This window comes from Lathamus discolor, chromosome Z (assembly GCF_037157495.1).
Source record: "Lathamus discolor isolate bLatDis1 chromosome Z, bLatDis1.hap1, whole genome shotgun sequence".
NCBI classification, from domain to species: domain Eukaryota; kingdom Metazoa; phylum Chordata; class Aves; order Psittaciformes; family Psittacidae; genus Lathamus; species Lathamus discolor.
In genome coordinates this window covers 105,663,135-105,681,889 of record NC_088909.1, presented here as the reverse complement: position 1 = coordinate 105,681,889, position 18,755 = coordinate 105,663,135, and the positions used below count along the sequence as shown (strand labels likewise).

The 18,755-nt window shown below is 39.4% G+C and overlaps 1 long non-coding RNA gene across 1 annotated transcript; it reads left to right on the top strand.

Moving 5' to 3' along the window:
- The first annotated feature begins 14,288 nt into the window (after positions 1-14,288).
- On the top strand, positions 14,289-15,786 carry LOC136004700 (uncharacterized). The gene is made up of 3 exons (XR_010608575.1): positions 14,289-14,398; positions 14,500-14,633; positions 15,700-15,786. It is a non-coding gene; the product is annotated as an uncharacterized LOC136004700 (long non-coding RNA).
- The last annotated feature ends 2,969 nt before the right edge of the window (positions 15,787-18,755 follow it).

Below are 18,755 nucleotides of genomic sequence, written 5' to 3'. Positions count from 1 at the left end.
CAGGTCCCGCACTTGGACCACAACAACCCCATGCACTACTCCAGGCTTGGGGAAGAGCGGCTAGAAAACTGCTCATGAAAAAGGATGTGGAGGTAATGACTGAAAGAGCTGAACATGAGCAGCTTGTACTCAAGTGGCCAAGAAGCCACCAGCATCCTGACCTGTATCAGCAATAGTGTGGCAGCAGGGCCAGGGCAGTGATCATCCCCCTGCACTGGGCACTGGTGAAGCTGCACCTTGAATCCTGTGTTCAGCTCTGGCCCCCTCACTACAAGAGAAACATTGAGGTGCTGGAGTGGGGCCAGAGAAGGGCAACGGAGCAGGTGCAGAGCCTGAAGCACAAGTGTAATAAGGAACTGCTGAGGGACCTGGGGGGTTCAGTCTGGAGAAAAGAAGGCTCAGGGAGGACCTTACTGCTCTCTACAACTGCCTGAAAGGAGGTTGTAGTAAGGTGGCAGTTGATTTCTCCTCCCAGATAACAAGCAATAGGACAATAGGAAATATGCTCAAGTTGGGCCAGGGGAAGTTTAGAGTGGATGTTAGGAACAATTTCTTCACTGAGAGGGTGCTCAGGTGCTGGAACAGACCGCGCAGGACACTGGTAGAATCACTGTCCCTGAAAGTGTTCAAAACCCATGCAGATGAGGCCTTTAACAGCATGGTTGTTGGTGGGCTTGGCAGTGCTGGGGTAACAGTTGGACTTGATCTTAAAGGTCTTTTCTAACCTAGCTGATTCTATGAGTCTATAATAAATATATCCAGTCGATCCTTGCTGTATAATTATTGTTTTTTGTTTGAAAACATAAAAATAATGCTCTAGTCTTCACCAGGCTCTGCCTGAGACAAGTATTTTAGAGGTCTTAATTCCAGACGGCAAAATCAAATAAACTAAGCAACATTATATTAACTCCCGGCATACAAAAGTTCAGGTTTGGCATATGAGCATAGAGCATTCACTTCAAAAAGCCTTTGGTGCCCCACTGAAATTGAGGCTATAAACCAGAATATATTGTTAAAATGACTTTAGTTTGGATTCAGAGTAAATTCCATTTTGTTCTGTCATTGTTACAAATTTCACTCAGTAAAATCAGTCATGCAGCTACCGGTGGGTGAAGAAGAAAATTGTACTTAAAAATGGAGGATTAAATCAGAAAGTAAAAAGTTACACAGAGGCAATGTAATAATAAAATAATAATAAACCCCCCTGAAATAAGTAACAGCCAACCAGAAATAAAATTCTAAAACTTAATTAGAATTAAAATAAATAAACAGGTTTTGCCCTTATCTAATCTATCTCTTGAACAGTAATGTGGCCTTTGAATTAGAATGTGTAGTTGGATGAGAACAAATCCATCCTTACTGTGACTCCATTAACACCAAGTGTTACACTATGTGGCCTTTGGCAGGAATATTCATAACTACTAGCACTAGGAAGATGAATTCTGTAATGTGCCAAATCTTGTCAAAGTCTCTTTTCCATTAGCTCAAGCTGTGTCTAAGCAGTAGCAGTTATAAACCTGAAAAAACCCTGGAATAAACTGGTGGCATTACTCCTGAAATCTGAGGAAATGTAGGGTGATTGAGCAACATATTATACAGAAAATTGGTGGCAAAGTTGTGAACTGATCCTAGCTGTGGTACCTGTCATCTGCCTTCTTAAACACAGGAAAACCTGTGGGCTCTCCATATCCAGTTTCTTCTAGCCTCTGTTTGTCTTAGGTATTTATGTTGCTAATCCAGCAGCGCTGGGACCCTGCTTCGCCATGTGATTGTACAGAGTGTGACACAAAATGCCCCATCTTGGAGGGAGCTTTGTGGCTACAGTGCAAATAATGCTAATAATACTAATAATACTACCAATAACAGCCTGAAAAGCAGTGGTGTAAATATTTGCTTTAAAAGAAATTACAGTGTATGTTACGGACAGAGCTAAGCATTTGTGTCAGGCAAAGCAGATGTTTGAACTCAGATTTTAACAACCTGAAACAATAGTGTCTCTGCAGTGCCAGGGCATGAAAAGCCACACGCTGTTTGTAAATAACCAGTGCACTCACCAAATCCTACTACCTGTGAATCTCTATCTTCTTTTCCAGCGTGAAGTCTACCACAAATTCCCTCTAGGGTTTGGCCCATCACATTTTGATGCCTCAGTTTCCCTGCCTGTGGGACAGAAACAACTATCGTTGCCTAATGCAGTCAAAAAAAGAGAAATTAATCTGAGCCAGCTGTTTTTCAAATGACTGCATGAATGTGGTTAAGTACAAAATTTTATTAACAGGTAAAAAGAGAACTTCTAATTTACCATCAAAGTAGACCAATTTCTTTAAATCGCATTCAATTACTTCTTGATGGGTAAAGGTCCACTTTCCCATCCCCGTCTCTGGATCCTCATCCTTTCCGTATCAAAATCCACTCTAATCCTTTTACTGTGGGGCCTTAAAAATAAGCTGGGGAGTCGTAAAAATTATCCCTCTCCACAGATTCAATAGTCAGCCTAATAGAAAACAATTATCTTGAACAATAAAAGACCAAATAACATTTGGGACATTAATATTTTCATCAGAGATGCACATCATCATTGCAAAGTCCTGTGCAAGCCACCACAATGTTTGTGGAACCTGTCTTGCACCATCAAAGATCAGAAAGCACCTTGATACACAAACTTTTTGTAAGCTAAGCCAGCAACTGAAACAGAAGAGGTTTACTGACTACCTTCGTTGTTTCATTGTACCCTAGTTTCCATGATACGCTCTTTATAAAACAAAAAGGATCCTTCCGATAAAAAAATATCTCCCCATTTTATAATGTAAAATACAAGCAATTTTATCAGCATTAACACTGATTGGCTTCCATTAGCCTCTTGCCTTCTAATAAAATTTATGATACCTTTCAGAAGCACAATTTGATAGAAATTGAAGTGATTACACCCTGCTTAGATATCTCTCCAGCATCTATTCCAACAATAATGCGGTAATTTTATGCATGAAATAGCACAATTGGCATAAATAGTTATAATACTGAGTGCTGTCTAAGGAACCTGGCTGCTGGAAAATTAGAAAGAGCTTCACACTTTTGAAACAGGTAATTAGGATTTCTCTCCATGCTCATAGGAGGCAGACTGGAGTTTCATTTTATATTTCATGTTTCATTAAAATATATGTGTTAAAAATAAATGTTGAATTTAAAGCTGTACAGATTATGAAAATTAAAGGTTCAGCACTACTGCAGAAGGTAAAGTAAAATAGGCCTTTTTAATTTCTAATTTTGGCTCTGCCAAGAGTTTTAACATTTTCTGACAGGTAAATCAGGCTTCCACTGTTTTCAAAGTGTTTAATTCAGCAATAGCTGCATACGGCTGTGGTCAGCAAGATGGAGTTTTACTGATGTAGATTTATGTCCCTACAGCTACTCACAATTTTAATTTTTGCCTGCTCAGAAAAATGGGTGGTTAAAGATACAGGAAGCTCCTCCAAATTAGGAGTTCCAGGGCACTTCTCCCTGACCTACCTCTTATTTATCATTTGGTTTATCAGGGACTGTCTACAATGCACTTTACTTCCCATCCCAGCCTGCAGTGCCCCCATCTTTGGGGGTGCTCCTACCAGTGGTCCTATTTAGCCCTTGTTTCAAGCCAAGATTTCTGTCTTGCTGTGCCAAAGCCTGCTAATGTATTGTGGCTATACAAAAGGAATATACAAAAAGTCTTAGTAAGTTAATACTAGAGGGTAGGAGGAAAATCGTGACTTCTTTTCTTAAGACTGGACTTCTTACTTTCCTACTCTTGTATCAGATCAAATAATTCATTGTAAGATTGAGGAACTCAGTAAGTTCCGTTTCCATTTAATATGATTTGAAAGTGTTCCTCATAAATCAGAGTCAACCCTTTCTTTTTCTTTATTCTTTCTTTTTCTTTTTTCTTTTTTTTTCTTTTTTCTTTCTCTTTTTTTTTCCTTTTCCTTTTTCTTTTTCTTTTTCTTTTTCTTTTTCCTTTTTCATTTTTTTTCCTTTTCTTTTTCTTTTTCTAAGCAACTACAAAAACTTGCAAATCCCTTGTATCATGAAGTGGTTCAAAGAAAGATGTATATTTAAAACAAATTACAGTTAATATCATACTCTGGAATTTTATTTTACAAAGATATTTCTTCAACTCTTTAGCAATGCTTACTTAAGGAAATAATGCAGTAAAAATAATATCACAGATGCTTATTCAAAACAAGAACCCCACAGATCACTAACACTAATTAAGAAGACTTAGAAAATGGCGTCTTACAGAAAATTTCCTTTGAACTCCATGATTTCCTCATTTTCTTTGAACACAGTGAGGGTCACACACTAAATTAAGTGGATTTGCAAAGACACTCTGGTTTAAAAAATTGGGAAGACACTTTAGGGCAGACAAATTAATTTGCGAATTTGGCAAACATCATCAAGTTGTTTTAAACACCCTTGGAAGAGACAGAAGAGTTCCCCCAAACCACAGTAATTCACATATTTTATCTTAAAATGTTGATGTGCATTGTTCTATTTCAAAGTAATATTTCATGGTAAAATGAAGCTACATTATCACTTTCCAAAGAAAACAAGCAAAAAAATTCCCCACAGCAAAACAACAACCACACACACAAAAAACCCAAAACAAACTCAACCAAAAAACCAAAACCCCAGATAATCCCCAAACCTATCCACAGTGAATGCTTTGGTTAACCTATATGAAATGTATAGTTTGACTCAAAATCCCTGTTTACTTTCTGATCTTGTCTAAAATTTGGATATTCTGGTGTTTGCCTGTGAAAGATTTTTCTGGCTGCCCTGTACATGTTTTATGGGAACCTGACTAGATACAGCCCCGCTGAAAAACAAGCAAGTTGGTGATGACTGTGGCTCAATTATCACTTAGAACTGCAAAATCAAGGCCTATTCATCATGGTTCAGAGCTCCCCTTTTGCAAAGGTGCAAGGTGCATTTCAATAGACTGATTGGGAGGAAATGTTTCTTAGTTGTAAGGGTTTTTTTCCATGTAGCCAAGGCTGGTTTTTATTCAGGAAAACTTCAGCAAGTAAGGAAAATAACTACCTTTATTGTAATAGGGAGAAAATACTCCCTAAAGAAACCATCAGCAATGGGCGAACTTTATTATCATTTTCTTGTCCGTAGTCAAAATCTGAAAGATCTGACTGAAATTAAGTACCTGTTGTACAAAGAAAAGAATCAATGCATTTAAATCAATGATAAAACTACTTCAGTTACAATGAAGAGGGAATAGCTCTTCTGCTAGCAGCTGCAATCAAGATGACACTTATCCAAACTGTTCTTGGTCAGTTGAATTTGAAAGAAATTTATTACAATAATATTAAACTATGAAGAAAAGGAGAATTTCTATGTGTGTGCCCATGAACATACTTGACTGTGGTCTGGTAATTAAATTATAACATAAGAACCTCCTGACTTTGAAAATGAGAGCAACATTTCATAATGCTGGGCTAAAATCCAACAAAGTAATCTTATATTCGATGCCTTAGATTTCAAAGTTTCATTGCTATTGTTCTCTTGACATCTGTAGGGTCCTCATAGAAAGCAGGGAAGATAAGACCTCAAAAGCTAATATTAACAGAAAAAAAATACAAACCCCAGAAAATAGCCAGCTTTAAACAAGGAAACAGGGGAAGAGAATAAAATAAACTGTTTGGTTATAATTTACACATGAAGCAATAAAGAGCAAGACTAGTTTTTTTCCTTTTGCCATGCAGCCATAAAGGTCAAGCATTCTTCGCATATTTTAATTAATGAACAGTAATTTATTATTTTTCAAGTTGTGTTTTCTCCAAATAACTTTACATATTTTGCCTTATTTGTTGGGTCTGGAGGTTTCTGGTGTTTGTGGTTTTTTGGTTTTTGGAGGTTTATTTTTTTTTCAACATTCTCTCCATTTGTCCTGGTTTTGAGCAGCAAAACCATTGCATATGCTTCAGCACTGATTTTATCAGTTCTTGCTTGTAGGAAACAGCTTGACTGCTGTAGCCCAGCACACAGCACATCTGGGCCTTGGTCTCTGCAGCTCAGCTTGGAGGGAGACAAGGTTTTCTCTAGACATCGCAGGTTATGCTCCAAACACTCACACTCTGTCCTGCTTGGGACACAGCCAACTTCCACTTAATGCACAGTACCTTTCGGTAATGTGCCACTGAGAGAGACGCTGCAGAGAATCTACGAGAAAGATCTGAATCATTCCTGGGGAATAAATAATTCAGAACATTTAGCCTTTGTTCCCAAACCATTCCTGATTACTATGAATGTGATAGTTACTCGTAAGTATTTACCAAATAGTTTATACAAACAAATTGCAGCCTATGGATCACTCGTGAATTATTCACTTCAGCTATTCATTCTCTGTTATCTTGTAAACTGCGTTGTGCCCCTGAAATCATATGTTCCCTGATTGGATGACTAAAAAATTGCATCTCATTGCTCTCCCAGTGGAAAACTGAACTCTTTGGAAGAGGGGAATAACATATAATGAGCAACAAACAACAAGTCTGAGGTTCAGTGTCACACTTATTTTTGGATAACAAAGCTGACTTGTAAGGTTCCTTCTCTCCTTGACTCCTCATTCCTGTTTTTATCCTTCTTCAGTCACTCAAATTTATCATATCTGCAACTACTTTGGCAGCTGCACAATTTTGAATGAATACATGTTAAGTACACTTGTCTCTGAAAGGCTTCAGCAGTAGCATTTTGGGGCTAATACTGGTAATTCTGACTCTGAGCATAGGAAACTGAGGCAACAGTAACCCTTATATATATAAATAGCCTTATAATACAGTATTGCCATTGCTGTATTGTTATTATCATAGTGGAACTTTCCGTGCATGGTAGCATTCTTTGTGCAATTAGACATAGGCTAATAAGGAGTCTCAGATCAGATGGCTACTATTTCAATTTTGCTAACAATAAATTCTTGACTTTATATATGTATATACATGTATTTATTGTTGGCCCATAAATAAGGTTTTGAGCATAACACAGATGACAGCCAATCTCCACAAAGAGGAATTATCAGCTCTGTCAGGGACCATGGATTTACACAAAATGGAGAAATGGCACAACTGATGATGACGAAATATCTAGCCAGGAGTACTGGGCAAAGGGTAACAGGACAGGATCATCCCTTTTGTTGTCTTTCATCAGCTTAAACTGCTTATCAAGTGCATCTTTCAGACAGTGAAAAATTATAGCAAATGTTGGTTGTGAAAATAAGTTACCCTCAGAATGTTTTTTACAGGCAAAGGGTAATCATGTCTTATATATAAAGCCAAGAGTTTAATATAATAGTGTTGAGAGCTATTAGCTGTTTAGCATAAATAAGTTTTAAATAGAATGAGCTGCAGCTTGACAAGATAAGAACAGTTAATGTCCTGCTTGTATGGAGATGGAGGAAGAATCCAATAAGACATTAGAACACTCCAGAACAAAAATCACCACTGGACTAAAAAAAACACATGAAAGGCAGGTGCATAAATACTAAGGTCATATAATTGCACAGGGATTTCTCTTTTGGGGGTCTTTCTCCAGAGGCACTCAGATAAACCTGCCCATTTTGCTGTACCAGTCAATTGTTAAGTTATTTTTCCCTGGAATTTGATGTCTGAGACTGCTGTGGGAAACATGGGCTTGAGCTTAAAGGAGGAAGAGTAAAAAGGGGCACCAGTCAGCATACTGGAGTTGCCTGCTGCAAAGGGTCTCTGGTCCTAGAAGTTAAAGTCTCTGGTCCTTTGATGGTATGTAAGTGCTCAGGCAGTGGCTTCTCCCCTGACAACAAAATCTCAGTTGTCTAATCCTTATCATTCTTGATCTAATTAGTCTGGAAAAAGAAATAATACTTCTATGCAGGAAAAGATTCAGCACTAATAATGATGTGGTTAAAAATGCCATACACACACTTGAGTTGGTCTTCCCTTTTCCTGGGATTATGCACACCCATGTCCCACTCTGCAGGGTGCAAAGGCCAGTGATTTCATTCTGGTGTTGGTGGTTATGGTGAGTTGTCAACATGTGGACTCCTTTGCCAGTAAGAACATCGTGGTGCAGTTGGTGGTTTCTTCTTGCCTTTCATATCCACTTGCGGTCATTCTTACATGCTTCCTAACACACTTTTCCACCTTGCTGTTTCTTCATTTATTTGCAGCTACACATCCAAATGTACTAGATATACCTTTCACATAGATGTTATTTCTTAATTTCCTCTGTTTTCCCTAATACTAGTTTAACCCATCTCCAGGTCTATATTTTCTTAACTGACACTGAATGCACTGTTTATAGCCATGCAATTAGTGCCTGCCCATGACTCTTACCAGCCCATACCTGTACAGTACTACATCACATTGTGTTCCCACTTCTTAAGGTCTCTGTTGTCATACCAGGACTGCATTTCTCTGCATGTTAGACTTGAAAAAACACGTTGGTAGCATACAAAGATAAACAGAAATAAAACAAATTAGCCATAGCCCTCTGGTCATCACACACACACACACAAAAAATGCTGTTACAGATAAACCAAATAAAAAGAAAGCTGTAAGCATGTCAAGAAAAGTTCAGACAGAGCAAACCTGACAAGATAGGGCTTGAGGTCCTGCAAACCTAACATAAAGCTTAAGGCCTCCCAGTAGCAATAGCAGTATGGTATTACAGGGCTATGGAGAGGGAAAGGTTAGGACAGTATTGCACTGCTGTTTTATCTTCTGGGGGAAGGTGGGTTTTTTTTGTTTTTTTTTGGAGGAAAAGGGGTATTGGGATTTTTTTTTTTTTTTTGAGGTGGTGGGTATTTTTCTTGTTGGAGAAAGGTTTCTATATGAACTTTTCTTCAGAAAATTTTATGACTCACTACATGCTTGACTATTAATACAAGCACTTCTACCTCTGTAACAGATACAGAGAATTCTAAACTCTCTTGGACGGACAGATTATGTACTTACCTTACATCTTTGTCTTGAATGTCTGGAAATTAGAGGTGAATCTGTCAGGTTGATTTATTAAGAGGTCTGTAAGTATGTTTTGTCCCCACCACTGTATATGCAAGGCTAGGGAAATTAAATAGTATTTTCCTTCTTAAAAGATACATGTTGGAAGAAAAGGTGAAATAAGTTAACCGTTGGACTCATGATCTTAAAGGTCTTTTCCAACCTAAACGATTCTGTGATCACAAAATTTATGTCCTCCTTTACCTGAGCAAGATACACCACCACAAAGCCAAGAAAGCCATGAGGAAATAAAAACATGATGCCTTGTCCCAAAGGGAAGGGCACTCAGCAGGAAGATCATCATACTGCCTCATCTGTTTTACTTCAAATTGTCCAAGGGGAGACAAAATTCATCCTAGACACCATAAAAACATCACTTGTTAAATAAGTTGTTTATAAACCAGCCTGAGCAGAAGACCAATGATTGTCTTAACTACATGAATGAAAGAATAGCATCTCCTAAACATATAGAAAACTCACAGTTGACCTTCCCCTAACTGCTCCCCATGGGAGACTGTTCATAAAGAACACTCTCAGGGCACAATGATATAAACAAAATTTTTAGAGAAACCAAAAGAAGAGCTGACAGAAGATTTCTCCTTCCTTAGACTTTGCTGTTTAATTCTAAACTCTGTATCTACAGTTTTGCAAGTGCAAAACTGTAAAACATGACTAGGAAAACCTAGTTCCTGAAAAACCACAATTTATCCGGTTGACACTTAGGGTGTAGCTCATTTTTGTAAAGAGGGATTTCTCATACAGACAAGACTGCTTGCCCTTTGATTTTCAGAGCACTACACATTTCCAGGGGCTTTCCTTAGGGATAAGGGGTCAGATTTGAATTCTGCAGTTCATTCCTGTCCTCCCACCCAGCTTGGCTTTGGCCCCTACTGCTGTGCAAATGAAGGGTGCAATTTCATATCCTGATTAATCTTGCATTCACCCTGCCTCCTTTCGCTATTGGAGTGGCACATGCCTCTTCCTCCAGCAGCTGGTGGGCTCATCTGGTGCAATGCGCAGACTGACTCTGTCTTTTGTTTTCCTCTTGCTACCCCTAATAACTTTGCCAGCCTTTTCTGCACACTGGCAATGGATGTCATAGAAATGCCTATCAACACATAAATTAAGTAAACACTTGGGGTGTCCTAAAGAGCTTTGCAAAGTAATGCCTGAGATGCCAGCGGGGTTGTGTCTGAGTTAGGCACGGATTATTATATACCCAACAATAGAGCTTATACACAGCTCTGGATGAGGAACAGGAACTCGAGCAGGTTGCCGGCCATCTGAATTTTACTTGCTGAGTTATTTCCCCAGATAGAGTCTTCAGTCACAGCCTGGCAGCTGCCTCAAGCACTGCCAGAAAAGTCACACTACTTTATTAGCATAACTAATGCCACTGAAGAGGATCTGCAGATATGGAAATCATTCAGCTTCATATGAAATTTCAACATGCCATCATTAAAGCTGTCCAGCCAGCATCACTTAGGAGAGCAGCTACCTGCAGAGACTGTCCTCTAATGTCTAGAAAGGGCAGGAAAACTTAACTCTCACATCACCTCTTACCTCCTTCTGTCTGCAGTTCACCACATCTAAAGTTAAAGAGGCACAGAAAAATATTTCTGCATTGTTTTTTAGGACTAAAAGCAAACAAAAACATTTAAGGGCTTGGATAAACAGGACAGAAAGATGCCTGATAAGCTCCTTCAAAGAGTCAAGAGAAAGACTTTTAGATAGAGGCCTCCCTTGTTAAAATATGCTGCTAGATCAGAGAAAAGAGAGGAGGTTCCCACCTTAAAAATGAAAGGAAGAAGAAAGCAAATGTTCTCTTCAAGTGGAATTTCAGACTGCATTGATTTTTCTGTGTTAAATTATATTGCAACAGAACATCCACACTTCCCATCCTTTATCCAGCAAATGGACCACCTAATCTACCATGTCTGTCAGCAGCCAAAACCAGCTGCTCCCAGAGAAAGTTTAAGACTCTGTGAAATGTTCCTAATTGTGGCATATTGGGCTGTACCTGACCCTAGATACTGATCAGTTTATGCCCTGAAGCATGAGAATACACAGCTCTTGACATTTTTATCCCAGCTAGCAAAACTGCAGATGTTCTTTTTCATTTAAAAATGTGCTGAGCTTCCCACATTCAGCCTCCATGTCCTTTATGCTGATGCCTTGGGCAGGCCATATCTGCATTTCTGAGGGAACATTGAATACAGGGAAACAAGAGAGAGAGAAAGAGGGAAAAACGGACAAATCAACTGATGGATTCTGGGTTTGCAATATGCCACAGCTCCAAAACTCTCCTTGTAATAAGCACATCCATTTTTTTCCAGTAGTAAGATAGTGCTGCGAAAGACAAGTAGCAACCAGAAAGTTCCAAGCACATAATGATGAAATCTAGGAGACGTTAAGTTTAAATGATAGCACTTATTTTAAGGAAAATTATTTGATGCTAGAAGTGCCTGGGTTCACGTTTCTCTCCAAATAGCATATGTGACCATACAGACATGTCCTTGGGCTGCCCACTGGTGTTGCTCTGTCCTTCGGGGTATATGGACTGTTTATATATGCTTATATAAGTGTATATACGTACACTCCCAGAAAGCAGAGGACACTCTCCTCTGCATATACTAATGTGTTGCTTTCACCTTCCTTTGCATTCATCTCTGTGACTAACTGCCAAGTGATACCATGGGGTCAGGAGGAAGTCATGTATGACCAACCTTATAGCCTTCTATGAGGAAGTGACTAGGTGGAGGGATGATGGTAGAGCGGTAGATGTAGTTTTTCTTGATTTCAGTAAGGCATTTGATACTGTCTCCCACAGCATCCTCATAGATAAGCTAAGGAAGTGTGGGCTTGACGATCAAGTAGTGAGGTGGATCGAGAACTGGTTGAAAGGAAGAAGGCAGAGAGTTGTGGTCAATGGCGCAGAATCTAGCTGGAGGTCTGTGACTAGTGGAGTCCCTCAGGGGTCGGTGCTGGGACCGGTGCTGTTTAATATTTTCATCAATGACCTGGATGAGGGAACTGAGTGCACCCTCAGCAAGTTTGCTGATGACACAAAACTGGGAGGAGTGGCTGACACACCAGAGGACTGTGCTGCCATTCAGCGAGACCTGGACAGGCTGGAGAGTTGGGCGGGGAGAAACTTGATGAAATTTAACAAGGGCAAGTGTAGAGTCTTGCATCTGGGGAAGAACAACCCCATGTACCAGTACAGGTTGGGGGTTGACCTGCTGGAAAGTAGTGAAGGGGAAAGGGACCTGGGGGTCCTGGTGGATAGGAGGATGACCATGAGCCAGCAATGTGCTCTTGTGGCCAAGAAGGCAAATGGCATCTTAGGGTGCATTAGAAAGGGAGTGGTTAGTAGGTCAAGAGAGGTTCTCCTCCCCCTCTACTCAGCCTTGGTGAGGCCGCATCTGGAATATTGCGTCCAGTTCTGGGCCCCTCTGTTCAAGAAGGACATGGAATTGCTTGAAGGAGTCCAGCGCAGAGCCACAAAGATGATTAAGGGAGTGGAACATCTCCCTTATGAGGAGAGGCTGAGGGAGCTGGGTCTCTTTAGCTTGCAAAAGAGGAGACTGAGGGGTGACCTCATCAATGTTTACAAATATGTGAAGGGTAGGTGTCAGGATGATGGAGCTAGGCTTTTTTCAGTGATATCCAGTGATAGGACAAGGGGCAATGGGTGTAAACTGGAACATAGGAAGTTCCACGTTAACATCAGGAAGAACTTCTTTACTGTAAGAGTGACAGAGCACTGGAACAGGTTGCCCAGGGGGGTTGTGGAGTCTCCTACACTGGAGATATTCAAGGCCTGCCTGGACAAGTTCCTGTGTGATGTACTGTAGGTTACCCTGCTCTTGCAGGGGGGTTGGACTAGATGATCTTTTTAGGTCCCTTCCAACCCTTGGGATTCTGTGATTCTGTGATTCTGTGAGAGGAAAGATGGTATTTAGAGGGAAGAAAAGTCTGTGAGTTTTGTAAACATGCTTCTTGTAAGTTTGGTCTGAAGAGGTTTTAAGAATAAAGCAGTATTTGTGTTTCCTAGGCTGAATCTCCTGGTACTAGACACTGTTAAGAGACAGGGTTAAAGCAATTGAAATTTTGATCTGCCACAGCAATTTCTATTCCCTATTGCAGAGTCCTTTCAACTGCTACAGTGATACTTTTTCCCATTTCTTCTCTGTAGCCACCATAATGTGTTTGCATACTTCATAAGACCATCAGCAAGTGCTAGCTCAAACCATTCCCATTCATTCCTATTAATGTCATTGCCACTATTAAAAGATCAGACCTCTTGTGAAATGCTGCAATGTGTCCTTGCTTGTGGCTTTCAGTACCGGTTTGGGGATGCTCTGGAAGAAGAAACACTGATTTTGCTGCTCTAAGAGTTTAAAGTAAGTCTTAGAAGCATATAAATTAAAAGCTATGAAGTCATGCCATCAGTTTCTTTTCCCATTTGGAATTATTTATCATACAGGAAAATTTATTTCCCCTCAGCCCCTGTCTCATGAGTATTTCACACAGTTGTACAGTGTCCCCTGGGACACTTCTCTCCATCCCTCCTCTTAGACTCACACTTTCCTTTTTGTATGTTTCAGGTCAAGATTTTAAAAACTCTATTGATTTTCAGAACTCCCAAATATTCAACTACTTCAAACAAAGTTAGTGAGAGATGCACCATAACTTCAAAGATCTGATCTGAAACATGATGAGAAAAGGAAAAGCCAGTTTGGAAATATTAACCTTTTCCTGAAATGTTATTTTTATTTACATATTGTAACAAAAATATCTCAGATAAGCCAGATTAATCCAAGCTTATGAAATATTGAAGCCACAAAGGGAAAAATATTATAAGAGCAAGCAATTCCAAGAAATAATTAATGCCAGAAGAGTCAGCCTGGCCAGAAGGAACAAGAGAAAGTGGATTAAAAAAAAACCCAAACCCAAAACACTGGAAATACAGAACATGGAAAAAACTACAGAATGACAGGAATAGGAAAATATCGTTATATCTGGAATACTATCATTTTCTATCACTTTATAATAGATCTCTGACTAAGAAGAAGACAAAAGTATGCACCTTATCTGTTTCCCTTTCCTTCAGTTGCAGTTGATGGTGGGAGGAGCCAGGACAGAGATGGAGGAGGATCATGTGCCACATGAGGAGCACACCCACCTCTCCTCACCCAGGTCAAGGGTGTGGGGGATATCAAGGACACTGCCAGGACTTAGTCATGCTCTTCTCTTTGCTTCTGGAACAATCCAACCCTTGACTGGGAGGCTGATTTAAGTGAATCCTCTTAGCTCCTGCAGGATCCTACTGCTTCTCTGCAGACTGTCAGTCATGAAGTGCTTTGGACACTTATTGGCAGGTAAATCAAGAACTTGTTTCACCCATACCTCTGCTCAGCTCGAGGAATGCAGAGACTGCCTGAGGGCTGTATTTCAAAAAGTAAATTCAAATGTGATGCAGTCCCATTACAGGTTCAGTGTGCTGCTCGGAACTGGGGAGAGTTGAAAGACACCGGGGAGAACAATATGGATTCATCGTCATGAGAGAAATCTCATGGCTTGGCCATTCCATTGTTTGGCAGAAAATATCCAAAGGCAAGTGCAGAACATTAGGTGACTGATATTTCTGGTTATGCTGTTCATGCAGTACTGTGACTTTCGTCAAGGCAGTTAAATCTCAGTGTTTTACACTGCCTATGAAGAAATTAGGGAAAAAAAAAGAAATAAGAGTTGCAAACTTATGTCAATGAAATATCCCTCCTAAGAGCAAAGATCATTTATTGTTGTTATGATTATAATACTAAATTGAAGTATTCCATAGAAGATAGGTGCATAATTGATAGCTATGACTTTCACAGCAAACTACACTTTTCAAGCTAAGCAACTGGTCTATAGTTATTGATGATATGTTATTGAATTATTTATCACAGCCTGAATGAAGGAAATTATATTTGCTGTTGAAAACTACAGTAATGAAGTAACAATGGAAATTCTTAGAGGAAAAGTACTAGGCTTCATGCTTGGAGAAGATGTTAAAGCAATATGCGTTGTACGTAATTTGAGATGTAAGGGGAGGCTACCAATTAGGCAAATTATTAAGCCTAGTAATTTAAAAAGAGAAAGAGAGGAATAGAGGAGAAAATAGGTGCATTAGCAAACCCTTACAACAGATGGCAAAGTGTCCTCAGATCATCTAGTGGTAAAAAAAATATATATAAAGTTTCAAAGAATATTTCATTCTATGATATCACCTAGAACACACACTCTGAGGACTCAGAAAGCTATCTAAGAGACATTCAACTAAATTATTTAACACAGGATGACAGGAAAGAATTAAAGTAAGAAATTTTCCTATCTGGAAGTTAAAGCAACAATCCACTCCATATCCACTGTTAAAGCTCGGAGTCCAGATGGTTGCCCAATAGAATTTTTAGCAAACATTTGGAGAGATAATAAGGCCTGTAACAGTAGATAATCACTCACTTCTATATGGCTCAGTGCCCCCCTCATCTACATTTGTTTCTGTAGCAGTTTTTTGCCAAAAGAAAGAAAAAAAAAAAAAAAGGAAAAAAGGAAACAGACCCTCAGGGTTTTTTTCTGTTATCATTCTCCCTCCTCCTTCTCCCTAATTTGTAATATCCTCTCTGTTTTCTCAATGCAGATGTCAAAATCCAGGTGTCTGCCATTTTCCTATGCATGGGCCAATCTTGACAACTTTCAAAAAAGGTGGGCCTGCATTGAATACGATGAAGTTTGGTACTTTTGTTAGTTAAAAATAAACGAAAATAAAATCCAGCATGTGACTTTACATTTTCTTCATTACTTAACTCACTCAATCCGTAGGAATAAACAGAATGTGCCACCAAGGCAAGAGAAGCTGGTGAACTAATTCTCTACAGTAAACTAAAGGAGTACTGCTGTGGTTCAGACACAGTATATTGTGATATGGTCACACTCCAGTAGACATTGAAAGGGAAAGGCTAGACCAAAGGGTTCAGATCAGATACTATCTCTAGTCCTTCTGGCAGCTAATAGGAAAAAAAGAGTCTCAAGTCTGCTGCTCTAAATCTTTAGGTGTAAAACCCTTAGCAGGGTTACCAAAGTCACTTAATGTTTGCAGCTACAATCTATTTCTTAGCCTATAAAAGCACCAATGCAAAATATATGTGCTATGAACCAAAAACAGTGTTACCATCAGCAAACTGAAGTGTAAAAGAGGCATTGTTGTACTGTTAATGGAGCTGTGACAGTGTCCTAGATCTTACTGTTTATTCTGATTCTTTTTTTCTTCATAACTAAATGTGCATAAATAAAGTATAAAGATGCTGTTGTCTTTGAGAGGGTCATCAGAAAGAAAACAGATCTTTGGAAGCTGATTCCTTTGTCTTTTCCTTAATTGCATACTTCTCATATGAAGAGCTAATGCGTACCCAACTTTAGTTTTAACGTATTTTAGATAACAAACTTTAGGTGGGTGAACAGATTGGAGATGTGCTTTCCTTGTGCTCAGATTGAACCAAGCCCCAGGCTCAGATTCTCGACTGGTGTAAACTGGCACTCTTTCAATTAAACCAATGGTGCGGCACCAATTTGCAGCAGCTGATGGCCTGACCCCTTCATTCTCTTGCCCTCTCAGCTGCTAAGGAGGGAGAGGACCATTAGTCCAGTTGTTAGTGAATCATCTGGACCAGACAGTTAGAAGAGGATATTGCATAAATAGATAGAATGAGAATTAGAAGAATTGCTGGGTTGGGGGGGGGGGGGGCTTGATGAGAGAAAGACATCAGATTAAAAAAAAAAAGGGGGATGAAAACCATCATTTAAAGGAAGACTGGAGAATATAAAGAGTTCTGATTTTCCAATATGCTTATACCCTTAAAAAATAACACAAAGCTCTGAAGGAAGATTTAAACTAGCAGTTATGAAGACTGAAATGCTGGCAAGTTGGCAACTGATACAGAAGGCTTTAATGTACTGTTTCAGCGCAGTAACGATAAATTCAGCGGTCAGAAAAGTTTCTGGATATTTTAATTTGAAACACAAATCCAATCTCCACATCCTTTTTCCTTGGGTCTCTCTGGTGGATCTGAAATAGGGACTTTCACTGAGCCTTCCTCCCAGCTCCTGCTCCATGAGGTCAGTCTCTGTGTAGCCACCGTCCTGCTTGTTTACATCTAGCCCAGCAAACTTATGTGACATATGCGATACAGAGGTCTCCCCAGGCTCTCAGCACCCATGCTGTAAGTCTGATTGGTTCTTCCTTGAGACACAATATGGCTTTTCACATGTGTCCACGCAGGAAAATGCTCACCTTTCCTCTCACCACTTTGTGTCTCATTTTCTGTGACATCCTTTTTATTTGCAGACAACATTTTTCTTGATGGACAGCCTGGGTTTGTCTCCCTTTTTCCTTCATCTCTTCACCCTCTGCCTGTTGCCTCTCACATCAAGTGCAAAAGACAGTCATAGCTCAGGATTGCTTCTGTACATAATTTCTCACTTGGTGTCAAGAGGTTAATTCTGACTTCCAGTTGGCATACGGCATTTCACCTGCATTATCAGCTTGTGAAATTTTCAATCACTTCGTACTTTCCACTGTACTTATTCTCCTGGGGTTTCATTTGCCTTTCCTATAAACAAGAGCCGCATCTCAGCATTCTCCTTTATATCCCCCCTTAAAGCTCTTACTTACCATAACACCTTTACAGAAAGCCTGTCAATATGTTAACAACAGCAATAACCAACAATGTTTTGTTGTTCCCTGTATTCCTAAGGGGCTCTTTAGGTTTTATCATTCTCTTGCCCAATATTTTGGGAGCAGAGGCCACTTTTTTGTTCCATACCTATAAAGTGCCTGCCACAATAACATGCTTCTGTAATTAAGGTGTCCAAGTCTGTCAGTGAAAGAAGTAATAATGAACATCTGAGGACTGTCAAAGTTGTTCAAGTCACATCTTTCTGTCAATATCAGGATAAACTTGATATAATGTTCACAGACATAAATACAGTATCTGATCACTGAAGTCATGAGCATCTACTAAAAGAATGGAGGGAAAATCAAGCAAACATAACTCTCTGAGATGTCACATGACTAAGGTTATTGCTTGGATACCTTTGATTAGTGGTTAAACTGGGGGAAGCAGTGATATTCCTTAGAGTTTTTGTCCTGCAATTAGATAATCAGGGCAGATTCACCTGGGGGATACAACTATAACTATTCATTTTGTTTCCCATTTTCTCATATTTCCTGAATATCAGAGCGTCACAAATCACAACATAGAAAACTTTTTTCTGCACTGACTGTAACACTGATAATTTTTTATGATATTAAGAAATTCGAAGAATTACATTTATTAACTAAATTCTGCATCTAGATCAAGCCAAATTCAGCCTCCGTCAGAGGGATTCATTGCCCTCTGTAGGTATTTCATTAACTTAGACCTACAGTTATACCATAAGCTATGAAGAAAAGTGATGAGGGATTAACATCTGACTGCTGAGTCAAACACCAGCACATTCTGATATGGGAATTAAAATATTTGATATTAAACAACACTCTGAGCACTTGGTTTCAGACAATTAATGGCACTTTTCTTGCAAGAATTTCAGACAGCAGCTCGTGTAATTAGACCACTTTAGGAAATATTCTTTCTGAGATGTCATATAGGTGACACTGTTTTGGTTGCATATAAGCTTCATCCCATTGCTCATACTGTA